We start from the raw sequence: 27,157 nt of genomic DNA, 5'->3' as shown, positions 1-27,157 counted from the left end.
AATACATGTTATATACATCCTCAAAGCAATTTCAGTCAAAAGCAACTGGACTTGGTTATTTGTCTAGGAAGACGTTTCACCTCTCATCCAAGAGGCTTCATCAGTTCATGTACGCATCTGACCGGGCTGGGACTGGACCAGGTTGGGACTGGACCAGGTTGGGACTGGTCCAGGCTGGGACTGGTCCAGGCTGGGACTGGTCCAGGCTGGGGCTGGTCCAGTCCAGTTGCTTTTGACTGAAATTGCTTTGAGGATAACGATGACCTGGACAAATGAGAACATTCACAGGCTTACACAGGCTCTTCTGATATATATATATATATATATATATATATATATATATATATATATATATATATATATATATATATATGATACTGATACTCTTTTTTTCATTACTTACTTTCTGCTTTACCATTTTCATATTGTTTTAGTGTATTATTATTGATGATGATAACAGCTGTAGTTGTCGTAGTAGTATTTCTGTACAGCTCTAGATTGATACAACGGCGGTGTTTACGAGTAGCATTGAACGCACCATCAGAGCCTGAGCCAATAGCATCAGAGCAGAATGCTGTGTTGTGGTGGAGCCGACCAATCAGCGCTCGTTCTGCGGAGTGAACGGACACTCGGCGCTATCGCGTCCACGGCTGCCTGGATGTATCGAGCTGCAGTTAAGTGCAACAAAGAAACCGTCACTACATCGACAAAAACACAAGCAACGGCGCCGGAATAACGTTGTTGTCAGCTTCGTGGAGAAATCTTGGGAGAAAAGTGTCGTGTGGAGACAAGTTGAGTTTGTGTTGGGTGAGTGTTTCTCTGTTTACACCGGATGAGCTGGCCACAGGATGTGGAGCACTAGGTTATGGTTAGTTGTACCTTTGGCTGGCAGCAGAGAAAAAGTACCTGAAATCTCATTTGGACCTTTGATTGGGTGCATTTTACGCCGATAAACATTGACTTCTGTTCCTACAGCGAGGGTCACTTTTAGTTTGTCGCCTCTTTTTATATTATGGCACCGTGCTGATGAAGTTCTTGCATGTTACGTTAGAGACAGAATACCTGAATGTGCATGAGCTTGTGTGATATGGAGGACTATGATATGGATGTCTCAATAAATAAATAAACGAATACATAAACGAATGAATAAAAACAGGATTAAATAAATGCAGATATAAATTCACAAAATAATAAATGCTGGAATAAACAAGTGGATGAGTAAAAACATGAATAAATAAATAGATGAATGCAGAAATAAATAAATAAGTAAATAAATAAAAAAAATACAGAAATAAATAAATGCTGGAATAAATAAATACATAGATGAATAAAAACGGAAATAGATAAATAAATGCAGAAATAAATGAATGAATAAATACATAAATAAATAAATGCTGGAATAAATAAATTGATTATTTCATTTACATACAGGCACAGAAATAAATAAATGTAGGTGAATGAAGATGAAGAAATTAATGTAAGGCATTTACTTATTTATTATTTATTTATACAATTATTCATGTATTTGTTCATTCATTCATTTATTTATGTATGTATACATTTATCCATGCATTTATTTATTCACTTATTTCTGCATTTATTTATTTAAAGCTTGTATGCGCCTTTGTGCTATGGAGGACTATGATATGGATGCCCCGATAAATAAATAACTAATTAAATAAACAAGCGCATGAATAAAAACAGCAATGAATAAATCAATAAATATATAAATAAATAAATGACTAAATGGGACCTCATTAAGATATGGGCACAGAAATACAGAAAAAAAAATGTAAGTGAATAAAATGAAGAAATGAACGTTAAGCATTTATTTATTATTTCTTTATACATTTATTCATGTATTTGTTTATTTATTCATTCATGTATGCATTTATTTATTTATGGATACATTTATCCATGCATTTATTTATTCACTTGTATTTATTTATTTATTTCTGCATTCATGTATTTATTGATTGAGATCTAAGTCATGTTTAGTCCTCCACAGTGTGATTTTCACATGTTTCCTTCTTTGGTTGCACTGGTATCACCTCATCTGTCATCTGTCATACACAGACAGTGAGGGGAGTGAAAGCTTGCCTGTAAATCTCTCTCTGTATTGCCTGAATGTGACGTGCGTGCTTAAGAGTGGGGGTGTATTATAAGTGAGTGAGCCATGAGAGATGTGCATTCATTAGGAATCAGAAGAAACCTTGGATTTAAGAAGCAGGCTGTATCAGGCTCACAATTCTTTAAAATGTCACACTGTGCGTATGTTTGTGTTGGATTGTTTAAAGGTGGAGAGTCTTTAGAGCCCCGAAGAGGTAAACAATGTACACAGTATTTATATAGCACCTTAACCTTCTTTATAATCCAAAAATATATGGAAATCACACTTTTCACAATATTAATATCGATACAAAGTGATACATGAAGTGTTACTCTATACAAGGAGAGAGTTTCTGACATTTACATTAATTCATTTCTATTTAACACATTTAAAATGTTGACAACTGTGTAATGGGCTATAAACGTATTATAATATTATAAACTCATTATTAACTTATTATTCTGTGAAGTACCAATGCCTTTCCTCACAGACAGTACTCTCATGAGTGATCAATTCTCTCTGTGACTTAACACCTTGACTTTATTCAGCTACGACGGGTAAGGTGACAAGGACATGGAGAATGGAGAACAGATGGTTAGAGCAGGGCAGGGAGGTGAGGAAAGGAGAGGAGAGAGAGATGGAGTGTAAAAGAAGAACAGAGGAGGAGGGAGGAGATGGATGAGAGTGTAAAATGAGGAAATTTGGACTAGAGAATACCAGCAGGAGGGGGCCCACCCACCCTCCCTCCCTCCCTCCCTCCTCAAGTGTACCAGGTGCAGCGTCGCTTCATTTGCTTTAATATCAAGTAATAGACCAAAAAAAAAGTATGTGTGTATGTGGAGCGAGGGTGGGTGGAGTCTGCCGGTTGATGGACGACCTGTCGAGATACGGGAAGGGGGGTGGAGGCTGGTGGGGAGAGAGATGGAGGGATGGAGAGACGGAGGAGGGGATGGGGCATTGTAATTGTGACAGGGGGTCATTTATCTGTCTGCTGGATCTGACCAGCCGGTCACCGTGGGAGATCCGTCTGCTCACCAGCGTCTCCCCCTCTCTGCCTGTGTGTCTTTTTCATTCCCCTTCATCTTCTGTCCATACTTCCCTTCTTTTCTTCTGCGCCCACAACACTTCCCCCTGGTATTCCCTCCATCTTTCTCAGACATTACGTTGTATACATCTTTCCTGCCGTCTTTCTTTTTTTTGTTTTTAATCTCCTGTCCTGGCAACTATTTACAGTGAACACACTTCCTTTGACACTGAAATGTAAATTTCAACTGCACATAAACTCATTTTTACTACTTCAACTGACAGTTCAACTGCTGCCCCTCTTCGCATATCAACCGACACATCAGTTTCTATTTGCAGTGTACTTCTTCTAAGCATCCTCTGATGATGTTTCAACTGGAGCTTAAATTCAGTCGTTTTCAGAACAGTTCAGTTCATCTGACATTTCAGCTGCTTTCATCTCTCAGGCCAGGACAGCGTGCATGTTAGCAGACTGGGGTGGCTTTTTGTAATTGTTTTCAGCTGAGGGCCTCATGTTTTTGTAGGAGTGCCCTGAACGCCTCAAGTTGAAAAACTTCAACTCACAGTCATTTAAAGCTGCACTAGGTTTGCAGTTCAACTGCTTTCAATGATGACGCACAAAGTGACACTACTGCTTCCTAACTTGAAAATAAAATCAATCAATTCAAATGCTTTTAGCAAATCCAAGTTGAACAGCTGCTTTTGGCTCTGACACGTAAAATATTAAAAAAAATTTGTTCCTGTTTGCACTTTTAGTGAAAATGTAGCCTTTACTAGTCTTTGCATTCTTTGCATTTTTCTCTCTTCTGCTCAGCTCTCTCCCTCCTAATCTGCTCTCGCTCTCTCCGTCCTTCCCTGCCTTTCCCTCCCTTTTCAAAAATCTCCCCTTGTCCCCTTTATCCCTCCAGAGGGACTAATAAGCAGTATTATGAGTCAGTATGAGGAGAGAGGCAGATGGGATTCAGCTTGTAGGCCAGATAAGGTTTTAACTCTGCTGTGTCTTATCACACCCTGTCCCTGCTACTTAAACTGAACAGATACTGACTGGCATTATGTATAGAGCAGAAAAAAACCTTAAACTGAGATGGAGGAAGTTCTGCCTGAAGCATGTTGGAGTAATCCCTGTGCAGAAGGGTGCCAGTGATGTTGTCTACTAATTTGAATGCAGTGATGCAGAGATGGGTGACTTTTTCGGTCCGTTCTGAAAGGCACCAACTTCCGAAGAGTTGACTCAGTGTTACTGTGAAGAAATTAGAATAAGGTTTTAAGTCAATTTCTAGCCAGTTCCCGAACATATTGCTCATCAGCATTCTGCTCAGTACGCAGTGTGTTACCGTGCTCATCATTCAGTGACACACAAGGCGATTTGGTGACACGACAGCCAACATTTAGTAGTCGGTATGAGCTGATTTACATGAGCCATAATTATTTTTAATTACTCTATTCCCTTGTCTCCCCAACTGTGTGTTTTGTGTACCACAGCAGAGAACCACAGCAAGCAGGCTCTCACAGGAAGCCGTTGCGTTTCTAATGGTGAGAGGCACGTTTTGTTAAGCATGAGCAAAGTGTTAAAATGGTGCTTTGAAATTGTTTTGATCTATCTATGTTTCTATCTAGGGTTACAACTAGCAATCATTTTCATTAGTGATTTATCATCGCTAATTTTGTCTGTAAAATTTCAGAAAATTGTGAAAATGTTCATCAGAATTCTCTAGAGCTGAACGTGAAATGCTGAAACTGCCATTTAAGACAAATAAAGCAGCAATTTCTCATGAGTAAAGCTGGAACAAGTGAATGTTTGGCATCTTTAGTAATGTTAGCGGTGTGGCTCTAGGGATGGCAGTGTTGGTTTCGGACTGGGCGATATTGCCCATTCCATCCGGATATAAATCATTTGACATCTCAATAACAGATCACAATATAGCATGTTTTCTAGTATAAATAAATAGTCTATATGAAATAACCACATGGTAAAGTTTATCTCATCTCATCTCATCTCATCTTCAACCGCTTATCCGGGGTCGGGTCGCGGGGGCAGCAGCTTTAGCAGGGGACCCCAAACTTCCCTTTCCCGGGCCACATTAACCAGCTCTAACTGGGGGATCCCGAGGCGTTCCCAGGCCAGTGCGGGGATATAATCTCTCCACCTAGTCCTGGGTCTTCCCCGAGGCCTCCTCCCAGCTGGACGTGCCTGGAACACCTCCCTAGGGAGGCGCCCAGGGGGCATCCTTACTAGATGCCCGAAACCACCTCAACTGGCTCTTTTGGTATAATCTTGTGTGAGTTAAATATTAACAAATAAAAGGTACTGAGTATTTTCAAATTTGATTAAGAACTTAAGTAAAAAATTAAGATAACATGCAGCGATCTGAACGTAAGGACCTTTTTATATCGTTTTGATGATATATATCGTCATATTGCCCAGCCCTATGTGAATCACAATAACACCTTTGCCTTTCATCTATTAATAACGCTTTTTTTCGGGGGGTCTGTAATTTCGTAATACTTTCCAAAAACTTTTAAGTCTTTTTTAAATAAAAATAGTTATCTAGAAAGAACTCTGAAATGTGCTATTAATATACAGGGAAATGGGAACATCCTTGATGCTCAGGACAAACCCAAGTAGATATGGATTGATCAGTATGTTGGGTTGTATACATGAATTATACTTTTTTGTATGTTCAGCTGATACGCTGTGCCCGCCTCGCAGTCCTGATTACAATACTCTCAAGGTTATGCCAGCACTTAACTGTGATTCATTATTGGAAATGTGCCAATTGAACGCTGTCTTTTTTACATAATTAGCACCAAATTGCATGTGCCTCAGCTGTACTTTGCGTTTATTGCTAATTAGTAAACGTTAGCATGCTAATATGGTTAACTGAGGTGATGAACATCGTAAACATCAAACCTGCTAAGCATCTACTCGTTAGCATTGTCATTGTGAGCATGTTAGCATGCTAATGTTAGCATTCGGTACAGCCTCACTGAGCCGCTAGCATCTCTGTAGGCTAATTAATTATCTGTTGATCGACCTATCTTTCTATCTGTCCGGTTTAGTCATTTATATATTTCTATCTTAGGACATCCATATTATGTATGCATCTTACACCGGCAGATGGGAGCGGGAATAGATTTATATTCAGTAGCCTTTTGTGAAGTCAGTGATAGACTGCTGAGCTTACAAAAATTCACACTGACGCACTCGCAGGGACACACACGCATAAATATACAGAGGCGTCACTCAAGAAAAACATCACTCTCTTGAACTACTGCACTCTAAAGTCAATATCCGCTGCTGCAGAGAGAAACAAACAGGAACAGGACAATGGTGTGTGTGTGTGTGTTTATTGTTAAAAGAATCCCCTTTTTGTTAGCCGTCAACAAAGTTGGACGAGCCAGTCTTTCTTGGTCCACAATAATCAATCACTTAACAATGATAATCTTAAAGCATTAAAGCAATGTAGACATTATGATAAACATCATCCAAAAGTATTCAGAAAAGGTTATTACAGCATTACATTTATTAAATACTGTATATCCATTCCCTACTCACAAATTTAAATAATGCATTCTCAGATGGTACTTGAAATATATTTTGCTATTCAGTGGGCAATTATTCCAATGATTGATGCCCCGATAAATAACTATCTCTATAAAGCATTTGATTTTGGACATCACCTTGTCATTATCAGCTGACCTGGTCAAATGGGAATGAACCTGATGTCAACGGTGCATACTGATAGTGTCTGTTCTTATGGCACAATGTAATATTAACTTGGTAACTCTGTTCTGGGGAGCTTGTAATTTCTTTAGTTGACCTTGTAGATGTAGATGAGCATACATGTGCACAATAATAAACATAAATAAAACAAAATGAAAGATTTAGCCACCTGTCCCACAATGTGTGCAGGGACATAAGAAAGACATTTCTTCACCATGGAGCTACAACCCTTGTTCTTAACTATGGTTTCAATGTGTTCTGCCCATGAGAGCTGACTACCTATTATAGTGCCCAGTATTTTTACTTTATCTTCCTGCTCTATAGATTACCCAGCCAAGTTCAGACTCATCCTCGGTGTAGATGACATTTTATGACTCGATCCCAAGATAATTGATTTGGTTTTCGAGATGTTCAGTACTAACTTTTACTTTAACTTACTAACTTATTTTGTTTTATCCAATCAGAAACCATATTTAACTCAGCTGATTAAACATTGTCCAGTTCACTGATGTGGAATCATCGGCATACATTTGTACATTTGCTTTACAACAATCTGTGTGTGTGTGTGTGTGTGTGTGTGTGTGTGTGTGTGTTTGTGTAGGCAGTGTGTTATGACTGCTAATGCCCTGGTGACTCACAGGGCTCATTACAATGACAGGATAACTCAAGTAATAGTGCACTTAACAGTAATGTGGGCAGATATCCTCCTGGTGCCTGACAGTCCAGCGAGTGGCAGAGATGTCATGTCATTGTGTGCAACTTTAATGGCGCCGCATCTCCTCGTGTTTTAGCTTGCTCATCGGTTTACGAGGGCGAGGTTGACGCTGCTTGTCATCTTGTTGTCATCCTGTGTGATACGCGTCATTTTGTTAAGGAGAGATTGTAGCAGTGAGTCGTTCATCAAAGTCCGCCTCAGAGGGAATACAGCCTGACAAGCCAGCAGGGAAATTAGGGCCCTTGAGGAGACAACAGGGGTCATAAAACCATTAGTGTTGTGAAAAACGGTCCTCAGTTATAGCTGATGTCTGCTCCTCGTAAACCCCGTCAAATTAGCTAATTTGATATCGTCACGTCCCATCTTGTCACGTTTCGTTTGGTCTCCCAATATCGTCTTGACATCTTGACTGATCTGATCGGAAGTTTGCTGTATGTTTTAGCTTCTGGAGAGTAAAGATGGCTTCATGTCGGGAGCAGCGGTGTGCTCATTTACATATAAATTAGTCTGCTGTGTCTGAGGTGATGTGCTCTTGCTCATTTGTCATCTTCCAGTGATTAAGTATCCATGTGTTTATTTGCGTGTGTTTCTCCTCAATATCGGAGTGTTTCTTTTCTCCTTTCTGTGTGTGTCATTATGTGTCAATGCCAGGACAGTCGGCTCTGAATCAGCCGCCTTTCATGGCTTTCAGGACAGCATCTGATGGCTTTTCAAGTTAGATAAAATCAATTGACTCATCCTGGAATGTAAAGCAGGCGTGTGATCATTTTGGACATTAGGAAAATACGGTGGTGTGTTTATTCACTGCTCTTATGTGCTCTGGGTCAATAACAAATGTCTGTTTGGATGTTTCATGATTCTTTTGTGTCACGAAAGGGAGAAAGGATAGCGTTTCTTGCCCTTGAGATCTTTATCTTAGAGTGTTCTTGTAACAGGAATCCTTCCCACTATTTACTGGATACAACACATCATATTCACACTAATATTAGATGTGATAATAGGGAAGGGGATGGACCCAGGGCTGTTGTAATGTTTGTGGGAAACCTAGCCAATGACCTCCCTTCCCTGTAACAGCCTGGCGTACGGCCAAAATATCGATGGCACAGTCATTTTAAATGTTAATACAGATTGATGATAAAATCGTCAACAACAAATAAATAAAAACTTATGTATTTAGGTTCTACAAGGGCCTCCTGATAATAACAAATAAGGATTATGTGATCATTATTTATTTATGCTACAAGTAATGGTTGCATTAGTGCTGAAAGCTCTCATGTCTATACTGTAAATATGAAGCTACTGCTAGCAAGAGACCACGAGTCTGGCTCTGTTTAAGGTAACAAAATCTTTAAGCCTTGTAGCTGCTGATAAATGGATTTTGTTACTTTCTGACAGAGCCAGGGGATAGTTGTTGTTCCCTCTTTTTCCAGTGTTTCTGCTAAATTAAGACCCTGTTCACACATACACAGTTATTTTTAAAACAGACATTACCCTGCGTTAGTGTCCTTCCTTTACACGCAAACGGGGAATTCGCCTCTGAAAACGGCCAGAGTGGAGATTTTGAAAAACTTTTCGGCAGCCGATGTCACAGTATGCGCCAGAACTTGCACCCGCACCTATGTTTACATTTTCATTTTCATCACCGGCTAATGTGGGCTTGAGCTTCTCTATACATTACCACCTATAGGTTTGGCATACTCTTCACGGCATATATACACGTGTTAGTGTATACTTAACTTCTTTTCTTTGTGCAATAACTTTATACACCACTTAAGTGCAATAATTTAATCTTACTGCTCATTTCTGTCATGTACAGTCATACATATTTTATCTGATACATTTCCTATACTGTATTTTTTTTAGACCTCCCTCGTGTTTTTGTAAGCTGCCGGAAACTCAATTTCCTTGTGGGAGTCATCCCAAAGGGATCAATAAAGAGAAGTTTAAGTCTCTAAGTCTAGTGTAAACAAAAGTTTTTCTGAAAACAGACAGCTGTGCACGTTGTTATTTTTTAAAACGGAGATGGCAAAATGTATGTTTATGAAAAATGTAGTAAAATGTAAAATATTCCTTTTTAAGACTTCCGTATTCTTCCAGCAAGGTGGGCGCTGCAATGTCAGATATGTCCTTCTCTGTCACATTTTAGTTGTGAGGCTTAAACAGGGTTTGAGATTCTCTCTCAAGTTCCCTCCTTCCCTCACTTTCCGTGTGAACAATGGAAGGCAACACCACGAATGCCTAAGGAGAGACTGGAGGAGAGTCTGACCTCAGTCCACTCTATAATGGGGTTTTCCTGCGGCGTCTGACAGTGGGAATTTTCGGAATAGCTATAAACACTTTTTGCCTTGTATGAAGTATAGTGAGACCTTTTAGGGTTACCACTCATCACATGCATGTTTTGAATGGACTGTAGAAGTAGAACCAAAGCAACAGGAGTTAGGTGTTGTATTTTTTTTAGCAGACCACTCAATAAATCATCTGGGGAAGAGCTTTTACTGAACATACCTGCAAGAGCCAAATTAGATCAGTCACTTGCAGGTCCACTCCTGATGCCAACTTTTTGTTTTTTTGCCCAGCTCTACTTGGCAGATACTCAAAGCTAAATGGGGAATAAACTGAGGGAGTCTGTTTCTTGAAGGCATCACAAAAACAAGTTCTGCTATAACTGATTATTGATTATGAGTTCTTGGACTGTTGAGTCTAAGTGATTTCTGTCCACAGCTGTCAAGGATATATCCGTCCACCTGTTATCAGTGCGATATCATACAGCTGTGGAGGCTGCTGAAACTGGTACAGTTACTCACTTGCCCTACTTCACCCCTGGCCTGAAAACATCCTCCTCCGACTGGTCAAAAGCTCCTGTGTTAGCGGTGTAAACACCAACTCTCCCCCGGTGCTCCAAGCTCCCAGTCCTGGCAGCACTGCTAACCAAGCTAACTATCTGGCGGCAGCAACAGTTAGCAGCAGTTAAACTCCACGCAAAGCTTCTTTTGCATCAGATAACTCTGTAAATCAGAGTCGGTGCAGAGCAGCAGCAAAGGGCATCAGAGGAAAGCCCAGAAAACATTTTCTCCAAAAATAATGATCCAGTTTCAGTGCCATAAAGCATTCCACACTTCTCTGGTTAGATCTGACACGCTCGCCAAAGTTATATCCTGTTAGAACAGGGTTTGCCAGAGACACCTTTGTCACTGTTCAGTCAGCATCAGTGTAGCATCATAGTGATTTTGAAGCTGTTATTTTAAGGTTAAATAGTTACTCAATTTTGCTCTGAATGACATATATTTGTGTATATGTATCTATTGTGTATATATAAATATATATTTGCCTTAGAATAACAGCTTATATATATCTTATACACACAAATGTCGAATTAAGCAGCTCTAACTGCAGCAAATGCAAAAAACAAAGGGAAAGTTTTGTCTTTATTGAAATGATATTGCAAGTCTCAGCTTCTCTGGCTCTGATGGCAGAATTGCACGACACTGTTGGTATTATCTGCTAATACTTCGGGATGCGCTATGTTTAAAAAGTGTAACTGAGTTTTCTTTTCCCTGCCTCCCACTCTCTCACTCCTTCAGTCTTTGTCTCCCTCCATCTATTTTCTGGCCATAATTACAGAGCTCATGAAAGCGTTTAGAGTCTCATGAATATTTAGGTGTTGGAGGGGAAGTGTCGGGGGAGACCCATGTGTGGCTGGTCTGCCCTCATTATGGAGATGGGCCTCCACACACTCTCACGCAAACACACTTAAAATGAAGTAGGAAGGCCAGAAAATGATCAAAAGACGACAATTTGGGAAAAGTTAATATAGGCTTACACAAAGGTGTAAGCATTTTGAAAAATATGACACACACACACACACACACACACACACACACACACACACACACACACACACACACACACACACACACACACACACACACACACACACACACACACACACACACACACACACACACACACACACACACACACACACACACACACACACACACACAGGAGGGAGATAATAATAGCACAGCTGGTTGTGGCTTGCAGCTGGTTCTTTCTGCTCCCTATTGTTTAATAGTGAACTAATGATGGACATGAGCCTGGGAGATTAGTCAAGTGTGCAGTGTGTATCTAGCTCTCGGGGGGTTGGTTTGGTTGTTTTTTTTCATGTCATGCTAAATCATGGCAGGGCGGAACAGAAGTGTGACTCATTGACTCTGTGATGGGCACCTTTGAGTCGAGGGGTGACAGGAGGAGGGAGTAACGCTTTTTGGCTGGAGAAAGCTGGAGAGGAAGGAAGGAAGGAGTGCATGAACAGAACCATGCAGACACACAAAACCAGATACAAGAGGTGATCGAAGCAGACAGTGTGAGATGGGAGGAAAGATGGGACGGAAGTTAGATGGAGGAATAAAGGGCAGATGAGACAGATATGATGGAAGGAAAAAACGGAAGGAGTGATGTTGCGAGAGGGTGGGCGGACTGAGAAAGGGAAGAGGAAGCAAAGAGGGGTTTGTGTGTTGTCTGTGTGTGTGTGAGTGTGTGAGTGAGTGAGTGGGTGAAAAGGCGGTGAGAATGAAGCAGAGGAAAATACGTTTTTGAAGGAGGCTTGTATTCTAAGGAGTCGGGGAGGCTGGTGAAGTATGGAGGTAACTGGTGAGAAGAGAAAAGAGAGGTGTAAGGAAATGTGGGAGAAAGGCGAGAGACCTAAACAGTGTGTGAGAAGGATAAGAGGAGAGGGAGTACAGTGGAGTGTGTCACTGCAGATGGTGATGTCTCTGTAAAGGTGAGAAGCAAGGGTGGTAAATTCAAACAAAGATACATGTTTTTAATCCCAGAATAGAGACTAGTATGATAAAAATGATTCACTAATGACTCGCTAATGTTAAGTGAACATACTTTTAAAAAATTCATAGTGTATATACTGTTGCCCCACTGAGATCAAGAGTTAGAAAGCGGCGCCTTAGGGCGCACTCACACTGTCCGCCCGTACTGTGCCCTGAGCTTTAGGGTACTTGTCCCCCCCTCCCTCTCCCCCCGCTGGCCAGCCCATTTGTACTCACACTGCCTGGGCCTTGCGCAAATGCTTCTTGCTGCCTATACGTCATCACGCCGTAACACGTCACACAATGCGCGTGATGCGTCATTGATTGACGTCATCGCGATGCGTCGCTTTGTTTACAAATCTTTCCATTTCCACATCACACCAACGTGAACCTTTCGCCACCATTGTTGTTGTTGTTAAATGTCCGCGCATGGTCCGTCTTTTTTTTCTATGTTGAACAGGCGTACATAAAATGACGTCAGAGCCGCCGTAGTCCTTGTGCTCGTACACGTGCGCACGCTTTACAAAAGCCCACCTCACTCAAACGGGCTGTGGACGGCCAGCTGGCCGCAGCTAGGTGCGGAGCGGTTGCACTCACACTGGTCAAACGAACTAGGCTTTACCCGTAAAACCTGTTTTGGCACGGTACGGAAGGACAGTGTGAGTGCGCCCTTAGACTACCATGCACATTAGCATTTATTCCTGTGCGATCAGAGCAAATTTAACAGCCAGTAAGCCTCAGGAACTGGATCACTGCATTACCTAAATGTCCAGATGGCAAATTAAAGGACAAAGTGTCACAATACACGTGGCTCCAAAATCTCCCATTTAGATGAGCACATGGATTACATCATTTTCACCCTCCTCAAACCATTCAGTGTGCGCTGTATGGAAACGTCAGTATTTGTTATGTTCAAGCACTAGTTTATTCAGGCGGTACCTTTTTAATGTGTCACCTATCGGTATATTTGAAGCATGCAGTCTAACACTCAGTCAAAGTTGCACCCTTCTGCTAAGCTCAACCAAGAACATTTTTTAGAAGCGCTTCTCACGTTTCTTATTGGGTTTACACTCTATTAGAAGTATTAAGCCACTATTTTACTCTAATAAAGGAGTCTACTCGGTTTTCGAAGCCACGTTGGACACTTATAACCAGGGAATTACACTGATTACCAGATGAATGTTAATTTCAGTTTGACCTCTTTGAACTTTCATGTGCGTGCTCCCTCTCTCTTTACCACATCAGCACTTTCTGTTTTCCCCCTTTTACCTGCTTCCAATACTTGTCAAGAGGATGTCACGGTCACCTCGTGTGCATTGATCAATACAGACAGATGTCAGTTTGAATTGAGCCTGGTTATTGACACTGGTTTCCTGAATTAATTCGATTTCAATTTATAAGGTCCCAGTTCAATTCAAATTCACTATTATTTGATTACAGGGTATTTCAGTGACAATGCCATTTTCGCTTGGATATAAAGACATTCTTTCAAACCTAATGCTGTAAATTTAACAAGGAACCCTCTCACCTGGTGCACTATTAAAAATATTAATGTTGACATTAAGAATTGTCCCTAATTCATTTAACATCAACACATTATAGCAATCAGCACAGTGAAGTGCGACTCTTCCATATTCCCTAACAGCAGAATACGTAAAGAACGCCAGATTTTTGGTCATTCACACACAGCCAAGCAAAGTTGGTATAAGTCCGCCCCAGTTCTAATTTAGCAAAATAAGATAACTCTATACATTATAGTATTAGTAGCACAATTATCAGTATCAGCGCCCAGCACCTGTGCATGTGTTTGATAGAGGGAAGGAGAGAAAGAGACAGGGGGAGAGACGAACGCGTCATTTTTCTGTAAGTTATTAATAACTTGGGCTACTCTGAATGCTGCTTTGTCACTTTTTGATCTGCCTGTGGGTCGACTTGCCCATCACCCTGTGTGTCGTTTTGCCCTGCAGGCTTTCCCATTCACACAGACGTAGTAATTAATGTGAGTAATGAGGGACCACGAAAAAAAGGTTCCAGTGCTTTCTTTAGTGCTAGAGTGTGTGCTGCAGAGACAGTTTAGACCTAAAGCCATACAGCCTGAAAATGGCCACGCCAGTTTTTGCCCTCGCCAGCCGTTTTAAGGGTGTCAGTGTGCACTCTGGCAGATGTCTCCACTTCCTTGATGATGTTAACAGGGTTATATTGGGTGGTGCTTGGAGACTTAAAGTGTTTACCGATCGGGAGCAAAAATCAGGCAAAGGGAACACACAAAAGAGACACGAGAGTCAGTTGCAATTCCAGGTCCATTAAAAAACCCTGACATATCAATGAAACTGCCTCCACATCTTTCATTTGGATTTAAAAGCGTTACAAGTCCTTCTGCAGCATATTCTTAGCAGAGGGAAAATTTAATGGCTATAGTTTTATATTGTCAATACACAGTACTCACAGCCCTCACTGGACAACGTCTGTAACCATGATTCAGTGGTCTTGAGTCGTCCTGTGACGCCAACCCTTGCAAATCGTTAACATGAAATCCTAACCATCACATCTCACAAGAACCAGGCATGAGCAAAGACAATATCGTATTGTATCATGGGAAATTTAAGATGGAGTGCTTTTGGAGCCCCACCCTTACGAGGGACTTAAAGTCAGGATATCTTCTGCTTCTGTTATGACAAGTCTTTTTCAATATCTGTCTCTTGTGAATCACCCAAATCTATGAAAGTGCAATATTATTTCACTGGAGTAGTTCTTAAAATTGAGGATAAAACATCCAGAAAGGGAATTCATACGATGTGAAAGCCCTGATGTACCTCATTGCTATAAAGTGTGAACATCCTTTTGTTCATGGGAGCATTCCAGGCATTACAGGCGAGACAATTTCCATGACAACATGCCTAAAGTCTTTGCAAACTGTCTTGCCGCTACTAAATACCAGCAGACTGGGACGTTCTGTCGTCCAGCCGTTAGAGCACTGCGGTCACGACAGGAGATCGGGCTCGTCTCACCGCCACCATGTGTGAGCTTTCATCGGACCACTTCACAGCCCTCTGAGCGGAAACCAGACCACCAGCACGTGCTGTGAAGGCACGCTGCTACCACAAAGATGGTGACACACACATGCTCATACACACACACATTGGAATGATTACGAACACTGCCAGACACTCAAGGACACACAAACACATGTGTCAGTAACACTTTTAACAGACCACAGTTGATGAGGTCTCACCAGTGTATGTGTTTGCGTGCGCATGCGTGCGTGTGCGTGTGTGCGTGTGCGTGTGCGTGCGTGCGTGCGTGCGTGCGTGCGTGCGTGCGTGCGTGCATGCGTGCGTGTGTGTGTGTGTGTGTGTGAGAGAATTGGTTAGTAATCACTTAATTACACAATCACTGTTCATCAACTAACTCTCAGTCACTGCACTGGACGGACGTATAACATCATCCAGCAGCTGTGTGTTTATAAATATTTATGTGTATGGAAGGCGGAAATAATGTATTTATTTATACGTCTTTATGTTTATTTATGCATTTATATTCAATGAGAATTGAAATGAATAAACCATTCGAGTGTAGCCTGCAGACTGTCGGAGCTGCTTTAAAGTGTTTGAGCGTGTCCCCAGTGCCATCACCAAAGATCCAAATTTTGTGCTGTTATTTCAGATGCGATTGGATTTGCCATCATTGTTCCATTTTTAAACTCAAGTTGGTGGATATTTGTGAACCTAGAAGGAAAAGTAATAGTTATATTGAAAATGTCAAACATTACTCTCTCTCTCTCTTTCTCTCTCTCACACACACACACACAGAACGATTTAACCTGTCAGTGCAGTTGAAAGGAAATTGAAATGGAAATTGGTTTGTTCTCAAAGGCGATACATATAGTGTGAAAACAAGCCCCGCGGCGGGCTCTGTGTCCACTCAGAACTTCATGTGTTTCATGTGGACAGTGTTTGATTGGTTTCTCTTTTTGTTTCTTTTTTTTGTGAGACCGAAATTAATCAGTTTTATGTCACTTGAAGGTCCCTTATTGTAAAAAGTGAGACTTTAATGTCTTTAAAAAATATTTAAAGCAGGTTGAAGTGTTATATAAACACTGGTAAATTATCAAAACGCTCAATCCGCGGAGAAATGCACACAGCCGAGAAAGAAACTGCCTTTAAACGAGCCGTCAGGGCTTCTGCACCATTGTGATGTCACAACTCCCAGCCAAAAACGAGGCTAGAGTTAACGATAAACCGAAGTTCCCCAACTTTGACACTTAAATAAATGAAAAGACATTAACCGAATAAAAATATATGCTTTATACACGCTCTCCCTCCCTCCCTCCCCTCACTTTTCTCTGTCTTTTCGTAAAAACAATGGTTTTTGTTAACTTTGAAATAACTATCATCTTTGAACTTCCACAGAGAGAGTAACGCTGTGTTAGTGTGGGAAGGGCTGAGTGAACGCACAAGCACTTACGTTAGGTTCAGGTAAAAAGTTCTGTATTTGATCTGCAACAGTATATTCACAACAAACGAAAAGAGTGACGAAAAGAGAGCTGAGCCGGAGGGCAAAGCTCTTGATCTACCGGTCAATCTTCGTTCCTACCCTCACCTATGGTCATGAAAGCTGGGTCATGGCCGAAAGAATGAGGTCGTGGGTATAAGCGGCCGAAAGGGGTTTTCTCAGGAGGGTGGCTGGAGTCTCCCTTAGAGAGAGGGTGAGAAGTTCAGCCATCCATAAGGAACTCGGAGTAGAGCCGCTGCTCCTTTGCGTTGAAAGGAGCCAGTTTAGGTGGTTTGGGCATCTTGTAAGAATACCCCCGGGGCGCCTCCCTAGGGAGGTGTTCCAGGCACGTCCAGCTGGGAGGAGACCTTGGGGAAGACCCAGGACTAGGTGGAGAGATTATATCTCCACACTGGCCTGGGAACGCCTCGGGATCCCCCCAGTTAGAGCTGGTTAATGTGGCGCGGGAAAGGGAAGTTTGGGGTCCCCTGCTAGAGCTGCTGCCCCCGAGACCCGACCCCGGATAAGAGGTTGAAGATGAGATGAGATGAACAGTATATTCAAACTCTCGCTGCTGTCACGTCTCTACCTCTCTCTCCCAAGTCAGGGAGTGGTTGCACAGCGAAATATCAGACAATGCACAGGCTATTTAATGATATTGCTGCAGTTGTGCTCTTGAAGAAATACCCTTGTACTCTTAGTCTGCGACCGAGATTAGGACGTGTGGAAATGCTGTAGATTCAGAGACGTCACCACACTGACCAGAAATGTTTCAAGGCAGGTTGAGACCATAAAAAAAGACTGGGAAAGAGATAATGTTGCCTCTTCTGATGCACATTTTCTGGAAGGACTTTTATGACTGATTTGACTCATTAAACCTGCAATAACCAGTGCTGCTGTATTATCACTGATATGTCAGCAGCTTTTAAGGTGACAGCTGATAAAAAATCCACTGTGCAGCAATATCATTTAAGTGACTTGTCATCGTATCTGTCCACCTAATGAATATAGTGTGGAAGAAGTACTGGTAATTAAGTGTAGCATCTACTTGTAGTAATCATATGGTTGAAAATTACTTGTTTCAGTTGATCTAAACATTTCCCTCCTCATCTTCACTCTCACATCTGTTGCTAAAGAAGAGACTCCCTCTCTCCATGACATCTCTTTGTTTAGTTCAGGGAATGAACATACAATTTCCTTGACTGCTGCTTTTGTTGCGGTAAAAAAAAAAAAATGGTAGTAGAATCTGTTGTAAAGGATCTTCTTCCTCCTGTATTATTAGCTGTGGCTTTGTCTTTTGTTTTGGGTTTCACCACCAGAATTATTTCCAGCATCATCTCATCTCAGAGGAAAGACCTCCAGTGGGGGCATTTGCACCCAGCTACGCTTTCGGCAGCTTTCGAGCACTCGCCAAACTCAATTTCAAAATGAGTGCACCGGGCCTCTCAGAGAACACTTAGAACAGAAGCGCTATGTCCTCTCAGTCAGCACTTTGTGCTTTACTACAGGATACTAAAACACAGTTTGTGCATGTGTGCAAGAGTCAGGGAAAGAGAAAGTGAGAAGAAAATAAATCTACCACTTATGGGGGATTACGAGAGATAATACAGAAGACTCAGTGTAGAAAATGTGTGTGAATGAGTAGAAGAATGAGTGAGTGTCTGTGCGTACTGTATATGAGAAAAAGAGAGGAGTAAAGAGCAATGGCAAGAAATGGAAAAGGGCACAAGGTTCACATAACAGAGAGAGCAACCCCCATTTATGATTTATTCATTCATTTTTGTTTTTCATTAAGTGAGGATCTGGGTCAGGTGTGTGTGTGTGTGTGTGTGTGTGTGTGTGTGTGTGTGTGTGTGTGTGTGTGTGTGTGTGTGTGTGTGTGTGTGTGTGTGTGTGTGTGTGTGTGTGTGTGTGTGTGTGTGTGTGTGTGTGTGTGTGTGTGTGTGTGTGTGTGTGTGTGTGTGTGTGTGTGTGTGTGTGTGTGTGTGTGTGTGAAATAAAGATGACGACAGCTGATTCTGTCCAATGAAGACTGAAATCTGCGAGTTTACACAGACAGATTAAGCTGTTGGCAGATCAGTGGGCCGATGCAGGATGTGAAACATGAAGACAGACTGGCATTAAAAGAGACAGACACGTGTGAGCCAGCTGTTTGTCATCTTCCTTTCCACAGAAACCAACAGGTGTTTGAATTCACATGACAGATGTCGACAGTTTGTGGCAAGAATGAAGACAAGCATCAGTTTGCTTTAGGGCTTCATCCTCTGTGTGGGTTTATCTGCGTCTGTAACAGAGCTGACCGATCGCCTTGAATTAGTCAAAGGAACAGGAGGTGGCTGTGAAACTGGAGAGTCTGTACACGTGTGTGTGTGTGTTTGTGAGAAAAAGAAACTGAGAAATAAGACCGCAAGAATGCAGATTAGAGCTTAAAAGAATTAGTCAATTAATCCAACAGTCAATCGTTGCCTAAACTATTAAACAGTTTTGATAATCTATTAATCGTTTGAGCCGCTTTTGTTGATTTCAGCTTCTCATATTTTAAGATTTGCTGCCTTTAGTCATTTTATAGAGTATTTTTAATTACATAACACATTAATGAGAAGAAGAAGGAGATATGAGGGTGGAAGGGAATGGGGGGTTACAGTGATTGATAATTGCATGCCTGTGTTTCAGTCTGACACAGAGTTGAGCTCAGGAGCGTATGCATGGAAGTAATCTTACATCAAGACGTACATTGCTCCAATACTGTTACGAACGTGAGGGTTGTGTGTTTGTGTTGTTGTTTTTCTTTGTGCTCCCCAGCTGTAGGCCCCGCCTTTCCTCACCTGACATCAGTTCCAGCCAATCAGCGCTGCCTTAAAAGGAGGCGGGGATCTGCCCTAGCTCTCTTCATTTCTGAGAAGCGGCTTCGGTGGCGAACCCCGTTGTTTGTTGTACAGCCGCGCGAAGCTGTGTAATTTTCTACAGCTGTGTGAAGCTGTGTGTTTTCGTTTTGTTATTATTTATTGTGCCTAAAGGTTAATAAAAACCTACCTTGCCTTTTAAAAACAACTGGACCTCGACTCCTTCCCCCCAGGATAATATCATTATTATTATTTTGATAGCATTTTGGTTCTGTGTTCGTCCCTGTTCCCCTAGACGCTATTAGGGATGTAAAAAATACATTACATACACTTTTCTTTTCAAATAATATTTTCTTTACTGTAAAAAGGTAAGATGGGACCAGGACTGGAATACTGAGTCAGGCCGTTTAATAGGATATTAAACTGGATATCTTTGGGTACTGTGCATTAGGTTGTGTCTGCGGTCGAGGATGTGTTTGACTTTTCCTGTTGACCTTAAAATAAAAGATAGAGTCTAGATGAGCTCCTGAAAGCGTTGAGTCTCTTGTTTTCCTGACATAAAATAATCTTTTTTAGGATTAACAGCCAATTCCAAAGTACAAAATAATTTAAAATATAGTGAGAGCTCTAAATTAGTATCCAACTGTGCAGATATAACCTTCAGCTGAATCCATGAGCTGCTACAATCTGACAGACAGTAGTATTCTGTGCCTGACGTGTGGAAAATTGTTCAATAACCTGCCCGTACTGTACGTTTTTCTTTTTTTTGGGTGGAAAAGCTTGCCGTTGTCACATAATCGAAATTTTCTGGTGTAATATATCTCTTATATAAAGCAGAGTGGCCCTAGGGTAATATTTGGCCCATTCAAGGGGGAAGGAGGAGAAAATAACAGGGAGATGGAGTGATGAGGAAAGCAGAGGAGATATGGACACGATGGAGCTGATGATAAGAAGCTCATTATTCTGTTCCTATATTTGGCTTGCCATATCATCCACGTATACCGTGGAGACATCCGCTGTGTAGGCCTACATCCTACTGAAATGTGTCGCCTGCACGCCTGTCTGAGGTTGTGTGAGTGTGTGTGCCTTCTCAGTACTTCTGTAGTTGTCATGGAAACATTAGATGGTCTGACATATGAGGGTGTTTTCAGTGAGGTTGATGTATAATGAGCCGAGTTCTTTTGTTTTCATAAGATATTCATCAGTTTGACCTCTCACCTCTCCAGAGCAGATAAGTAGTTTCTTTCTGTGTTGCTGCATTCCAGTTTGGCTTCGTTCTCTTTTTGGTGTGTCATTGCAGCAAAGTTGGCTTCATTTGGTCTTTACTGACACTCCTATCCACCGCTGTTGACTTTTTTTTGCCTTTGGGAGAAGAGAGACACGCATATAGACCAATTAAGCTGTGTAAAGAACAATTCCATTTCCATTTCCAAGCATACATGCAGTGTAGATTGAATAATACTGACCACATTTAACCCTCTCCTCCACAGCTGAGTACAGGCTGGGCTACAATAAGGGAGGTTAAAAAGATGGCCGTCAGAGAGGGGGGAACCTCGGTATTGTTTAACTACGCTGCATATTTTGTACCAAATGTAAAAAGAGATGGAGAGAGAGAAGTTCAAACACTCCACACAGCTGGTCTATGACAGCATAAAAAGAGGATGAATGTCATAATATTGGTTTCAGAAAGTTACAGATGTGTTCTCACTTACTGGAAATACTTTGTTGCCACGTGCAGTAGTTTGGTTTTGGCGAGGGGTGGCGTCTGGATAGAGCAGGGGTGTCAAAGTGATCCAGTAAAGGGCTGCTGCGGCTGCAGGTTTTCATTCCAACCAGGCAAAAACACACCTGACCTGAGTCATGCAATCACCTGACTTGTCTTCACACAGTTGATTTGTTGGATCAGGTGTGTTCTTGCTTAGTTGGAATGAAAACCTGCAGCCACAGTGGCCCTTTACTGGATCACTTTGACACCCCTGGGATAAAGCGACAGAAGTTCACGAATCTCGTCGTCTCTCCTCCTTTAAATAACCCCTTTTCCCTCACCCTGGGATGTTTTTTATTCTTCAGGCATGATAGAAACATCATCAACACAACCACTAACTTGCTGTGAATTTTCTGCACAATAAGCTGCTCCTTTCACACAAGGGCTCCCTGGTACGCTACGTACTTTGTATTGTGTAAAGTCTGTTAAATACACGGTCCAGCTGATTCAGACGTTTGCGTTCCCAAATACAGCTCCGCCGGATAATGTCTAGATTATTTCAGGGTGCGAATTTACATGTCTGTTGCTCTGCCTTGTTCGGCTGTGTTCTGTCTGTTCATTTGTCTGTGGTGTTTTTACCCCACCTTCTTGTTTATACAGCATGTGGAAAAAAAACTGCTACCACAATCAATATCCAAAAGCTTTTTTAATAAGGCCCAGGAGTTATTTCAGACATCCAGGATTCTGGAGGAAAAAGTACCATTTTATGATCATAGTCACAAATACTGCATATATCTGCTTTTATGATAAAAAGCCGACAAATAAGAAAAAATCTGGTTTGAATGCAAATGCAGAATAAATAATAGCAGGACAGACGCACACAGAGGAATGAGTCATAGAGTGAGGGAGAGTGTTGGAGAGGTCAAAACAGAGCCGGACTGACTGACGGACGGTGAGGGACACCTGCAGAGGGCTGCTAATCCCAAAGTAAAGTAGATTACCGTGGCGGCCTGGAGCTCCCTCCCGGTCTGTCTGCAGGAAATGGAGTTGCCATAAGCTGCTAAATTGCTGTGGGCTGAGAAACTGCTGGCTGCGCTGCTGCGTTGACCAGAATGCGGCTCCATATCACTCAACAACTCTCTGAAGTCCTCGACTCTTCTTTATCCTGTCTGTCATCTCCTGCGTGTCACTTAACCTTCTCCTGCTGTCGTACAAGGCCTGTCTGTGTGGCTGCTGTCACCCTGGTGCAAAGATCCCTTGAGTTAGTAAACAAGTTATGTTTATTTAAGTTAATGACTTGCTTACATGGTCCTGACCTTTTCTGACTTAAACTATGGGGTTTTTAAAAGTTTTCCCTGAATGGCTTCTTCTTGTCATTTTGTTTGACAAACTAAATTTCTTTACTATGTCTCTCCTGTTGATTTTTCACACTCGGGATATATTTTCTTGTTATGTACTTCTATAATCCTCTGTACGTACTTCTGTCGTTTCTATTTTCCTGCTGGGGATCAATAAAGCATTTACATAATATTTCTACACATCATATACATACATAGAGTGGACCAACTGTGTTTGCGGCTAATTGTAATTTAGCAACAATTTAAGTGCAACAATCCCACTCGTGTCTTTTTTATATGTAGATTCTCATTACAAAGTTATAATTCAACGCACGGGTTTGGGGCAAAATGGGCTTAAGTTTTTAGCAAAAATGAATTTGAAAATGAATATTTTTCAAATAGCTCTGGTGGCAAAAATAGCATACCTGTTTTCACACCTTCATGCGGCAACCAGCCTGACAACCGCCTACCTGCAAGAGCGTTTCCCCCAAAACCACTGACCACTACCAGCCCTAAAATTGTAAAAGAATCAGTGTTTGCAAATATGTTGAGAAACAGTGCATCTAACACAGAAACTTGTAGATCACCACTCTTTAGGCTCCTCTCCTGTTTAAATTTCAAACCTTAAACTGCTTTCACAATGTCCCATTTTTTTGTTGAATGTCCAAATTACCTTTTCAGTTTTGGTAATCAAAAATGTTGTGGTTTTTTTCCTATCACGTGTTTGTGAACGATAGCTGGCAGCTGTTCAGTTTCACAGGCCCAGAGGTGCTACAGGTGTTTGGCCTTGAATAATCCGTACAAATGATATTTCATCATGACACGGTTACACCTCTGTTTTGCTGAGTTACACATAAACACACAGAAATGTTGAGACGAATGCAAACAACACCTCTGTGGACATCAGCGTCATCGCACAGTATAACGGAGTGAATGTCACCCCGTGTGACAAGGCTAATAACATGTTTTGTAAATGGGTTTCTTTGCACAGCATGACATGCGGTAAATGGAAAATAAGAAACTTGGGGGTTGATGAGAGCTTTAAACGCTGCTGTAATAGAAAGATTTTATGACCTGCTGGGACAGTTTCTGAATGAACTTCACAAAGATAAAAATGAAAAGGCAATGAGGAAACTAAACGTGTCATGTAATAGTCTATGTGTCTATTTATATTCATTAATTTCGCTGAGTGCAGTCCTGATAACCCAGTATCTGTGTCTGGTTCAGTAGTCTTATGTATTTGACTGACCTTTAACTTCTGTACAGAAACATACAGGATAAAGACGTGTCCGTGTAGACTGAATGCTGGGTGAGGCACACTGTGAACAGTCCGACACATCATTTTAGTGTGTTGATTTTACACCAATGCACATTAACTCAGAAATGTGTTTCCATAACGTTCATCTTTGTTCATATCTTGCATGACAATATCTATCAATGTTTTACAAAAGAACGTAAACGTAAATCTTTTCTGGCATTTCAGTGTGATAGTGAACGATGTACCCTAAAGAGGGAGTAGAGATAATACATCTATGTCTCCAATGATTACCTCTCTCTCTGTTTGCCTATCTGGTTGTCTGTCTGCAAGACTCTGTCCCAGTTTCTTGTTTTGATGTCATGACTCAGATTTCAAATCAATGGTTGATTCAGTAGAAAAATGACTATTCTGCACAGATGTCCTAATGGCCATATCTATGTGCAATTGTCATAGTTGGTGATTGAGACACACACCTGATGTAGGAGGTGCAGACACAAAGACTAGCAGACGTGTGGAGGCAATGCTGGACGTGTACCGCGGTGGTTTGTAGGATCTTATTTCCGAGATGTAGTTTTCTAACCTTGAAGTGAAATGAAAGACGAGCCGATTTCACCGTGTATAAAATGTTGATAATAGGCTGCATTTATATAACGCTTTTCTACCTTACCGAACAAAGTGCTTTACAACTTGTATCTTATTCACACACACATTCATAAACCGTGGCGGAGCTGTCATGCAAGGTGTGGGCCGGCCCATCGCGTTCAACATGAGCTCAAGTGTCTTGTTTAAGGTCACTTTGACATTCAGAAGGAGCCGACAATCTTGTCATGACCAACTCTAACTCCTAAGCCACAGCCGCCTCTATGTAGTCTAGTATGCCTTGAAAACTAGGGCCTGACTGATGTGGGATTTTTAAGACTGATCCTGATTTTAGAGGGGAAAAAAGTCACCAATTGCTCATATGGTATAGGGTATTTTTGAGCTGGAATGAAAATAGACCTTTCTATTTGGATTTTGCACTGATATGACTCTGCAAAGGCAGCTTTCTTCAACTAATAACTTTATTAAAGAATAGTTAACATCATTATACACAGTGTATTACATTGTCAACCAATTCCAAATGAACACTAAGAAAATCAGGAATAAATAAGAATAAAATAAATGGCTAAATAAACATCATGTTCAGTATCATTTAATTCCTTAACAAAAGAAAAAAATAGATATATGACACCATTACTAAATCACACAAAGCATTGTTTTCTGCATTATATGGTCCCTAAAAAAATCAGTGCTTATCGAAAAAAACATAAACAGAGTACAAGTATAAAGTCTGTAAAACAGCATATAGGAATGACGGCAGTGGGCTAGAAGCAATTTAAAGTTGTGGACACATTTCTCTACTAAGCTGCTCTATACTGCCATATGGCAGTTATGTTCTCATTGTTGCAGCCTGCAGAGTGAGCTTTAGGTGACACTGAGGACTTCATGCCTCGCAGGTAGGCCAGTAAACAAGTTACTTCTTTACTACCGCTGATACAGATGAGGGCTGGGCAATAATTAGATATGAGTATTAATCATCTTTCAATGGAATCACATCGTGATGAAATCATGTATCAAGATGTTGCGATAAACAATTGTCATCTAAATCGATAACACGTGCATACAGAAAATATGTATATGTTATGAGTCTATATTTTCCACTAAAGTTCTCAGAAAAATTCACGTGTGTGTGTGTGTGTGTGTGTGTGTGTGTGTAGAAGAAGAAGAAGAAGAAGAAGAATTACTTTATTTTTATCCCACACGGGGAAATTCAATTTTCACTCTTATTATCATACATGTTACACACACAGGCCCGAAATACACACATGCACAACCAGGACCTATACATGCAATTGAGGAGAGATGTTAGAGCGAGGGGGCTGCCAGTGACCAGCGCCCCGAGCAGTTTGGGGTTCGGTGCCTTGCTCAACAGCACCTCGACAGTGCCCAGGAGATGAACTGGCACCTCTCCAGCCACCAGTCCACGCTCCATACATGGTCCACACAGGGACTTGAACCAGCGACCCTACGGTTTCCAGCCAAGTCACCTATGGACTGAGCTACTGCCGCCCCCCTATAACATTGTAGTAGTTTATACTACTTATTTTATGTATTATACCTTTTTAAACTGTATGTGACCCATTTCCAACATCACAAAGCAACAGCAACTTCCTCATCAGCTGGGAAGTCTTAACGCTAGTGTGTTTTAGCACTAGAATCCAAATGCCAGTGTAGGCTCTGTTGCGGCTGTAGCTGTAATGTAATGAGCGCTTTACTTTAGAGTGACGATCTTAAATCTGTTGGGATTCCCTGCACATGGTCTCCCTTTTTAATTGAAGGCTTTGGCCTTTATAAGACATTTAATTGACAAATGAGGCAGCAATGTAATGAGAGTCCACAATCAGAAGTTGAATTTATGGGCTTTTCTCGTTCTCTGTGGGTAGGAGACAACCACCTATCATCAGCCAATCTGTGTGTGTGTGTGTGTGCGTATGTGCGTGTGTGTTAATGACTTAGGGTCTCTGTGGGACACCGAGAGACTTGGCACGTGGCAACAAGGGGTCAACAGTGACAGACGCAGACTAGCAGATGTTGGAGAAAAGGGAGGAGGGGGCACAGAGAAAGGAGATGAGAGCAAGAGGATTGGCAGTGGAAAAAATTATGGGAGGAGTGGAGAGGGAGGTGCTGGATTGATGGATGGATAAGCAGATACAGAGAGAGGGAGGAGAGGGTAGAGATAAAGGGCTGGAGGAAGGGACGGGGCAGAGGAGAGGAAGACTGAAGGGAGGTTAGAAAGAGGCCATCAGGCAGCTATAAAAGAACCAAGGAGAGACATAAATTCAACTGTAATAAAATTGAAACATCACAAGTGCACAGACTAAACTGGTGTTAAAAAGAGATATTTTTAAAAATGCTGACTGTAAACATGAAATGCAGACATGACATGACATATTGTCATGTGATCTGAAGTCGCTTATTATCATGTGAGGTATTTTCGAGAACTTTGACTTGCTGACACGTTCCCTTCTTCCGACTTTTTAATAATAATATGGCCTTGAAACATTGTGAAACACAGTTGGTGGGGATTT

The 27,157-nt window shown here is 41.4% G+C and overlaps 1 protein-coding gene across 1 annotated transcript in view; it reads left to right on the top strand.

Moving 5' to 3' along the window:
• The first annotated feature begins 670 nt into the window (after window positions 1-670).
• The window catches only part of LOC310957277 (SPRY domain-containing SOCS box protein 4-like), a 78,138-nt gene continuing 51,651 nt past the window's right edge, over window positions 671-27,157 (top strand). Inside the window, exon 1 of the mRNA XM_083927773.1 lies at window positions 671-807. The gene's annotated coding sequence lies outside the window, so the exon portion shown is untranslated. The remainder of the gene's footprint in view (window positions 808-27,157) is intronic.

Source organism: Echiichthys vipera (genome assembly GCF_963691815.1).
Source record: "Echiichthys vipera genome assembly, chromosome: 15".
NCBI classification, from domain to species: domain Eukaryota; kingdom Metazoa; phylum Chordata; class Actinopteri; order Perciformes; family Trachinidae; genus Echiichthys; species Echiichthys vipera.
The sequence above is the reverse complement of the archived record's forward strand: the minus strand, read 5'-3'. Positions and strand labels throughout refer to the sequence as shown.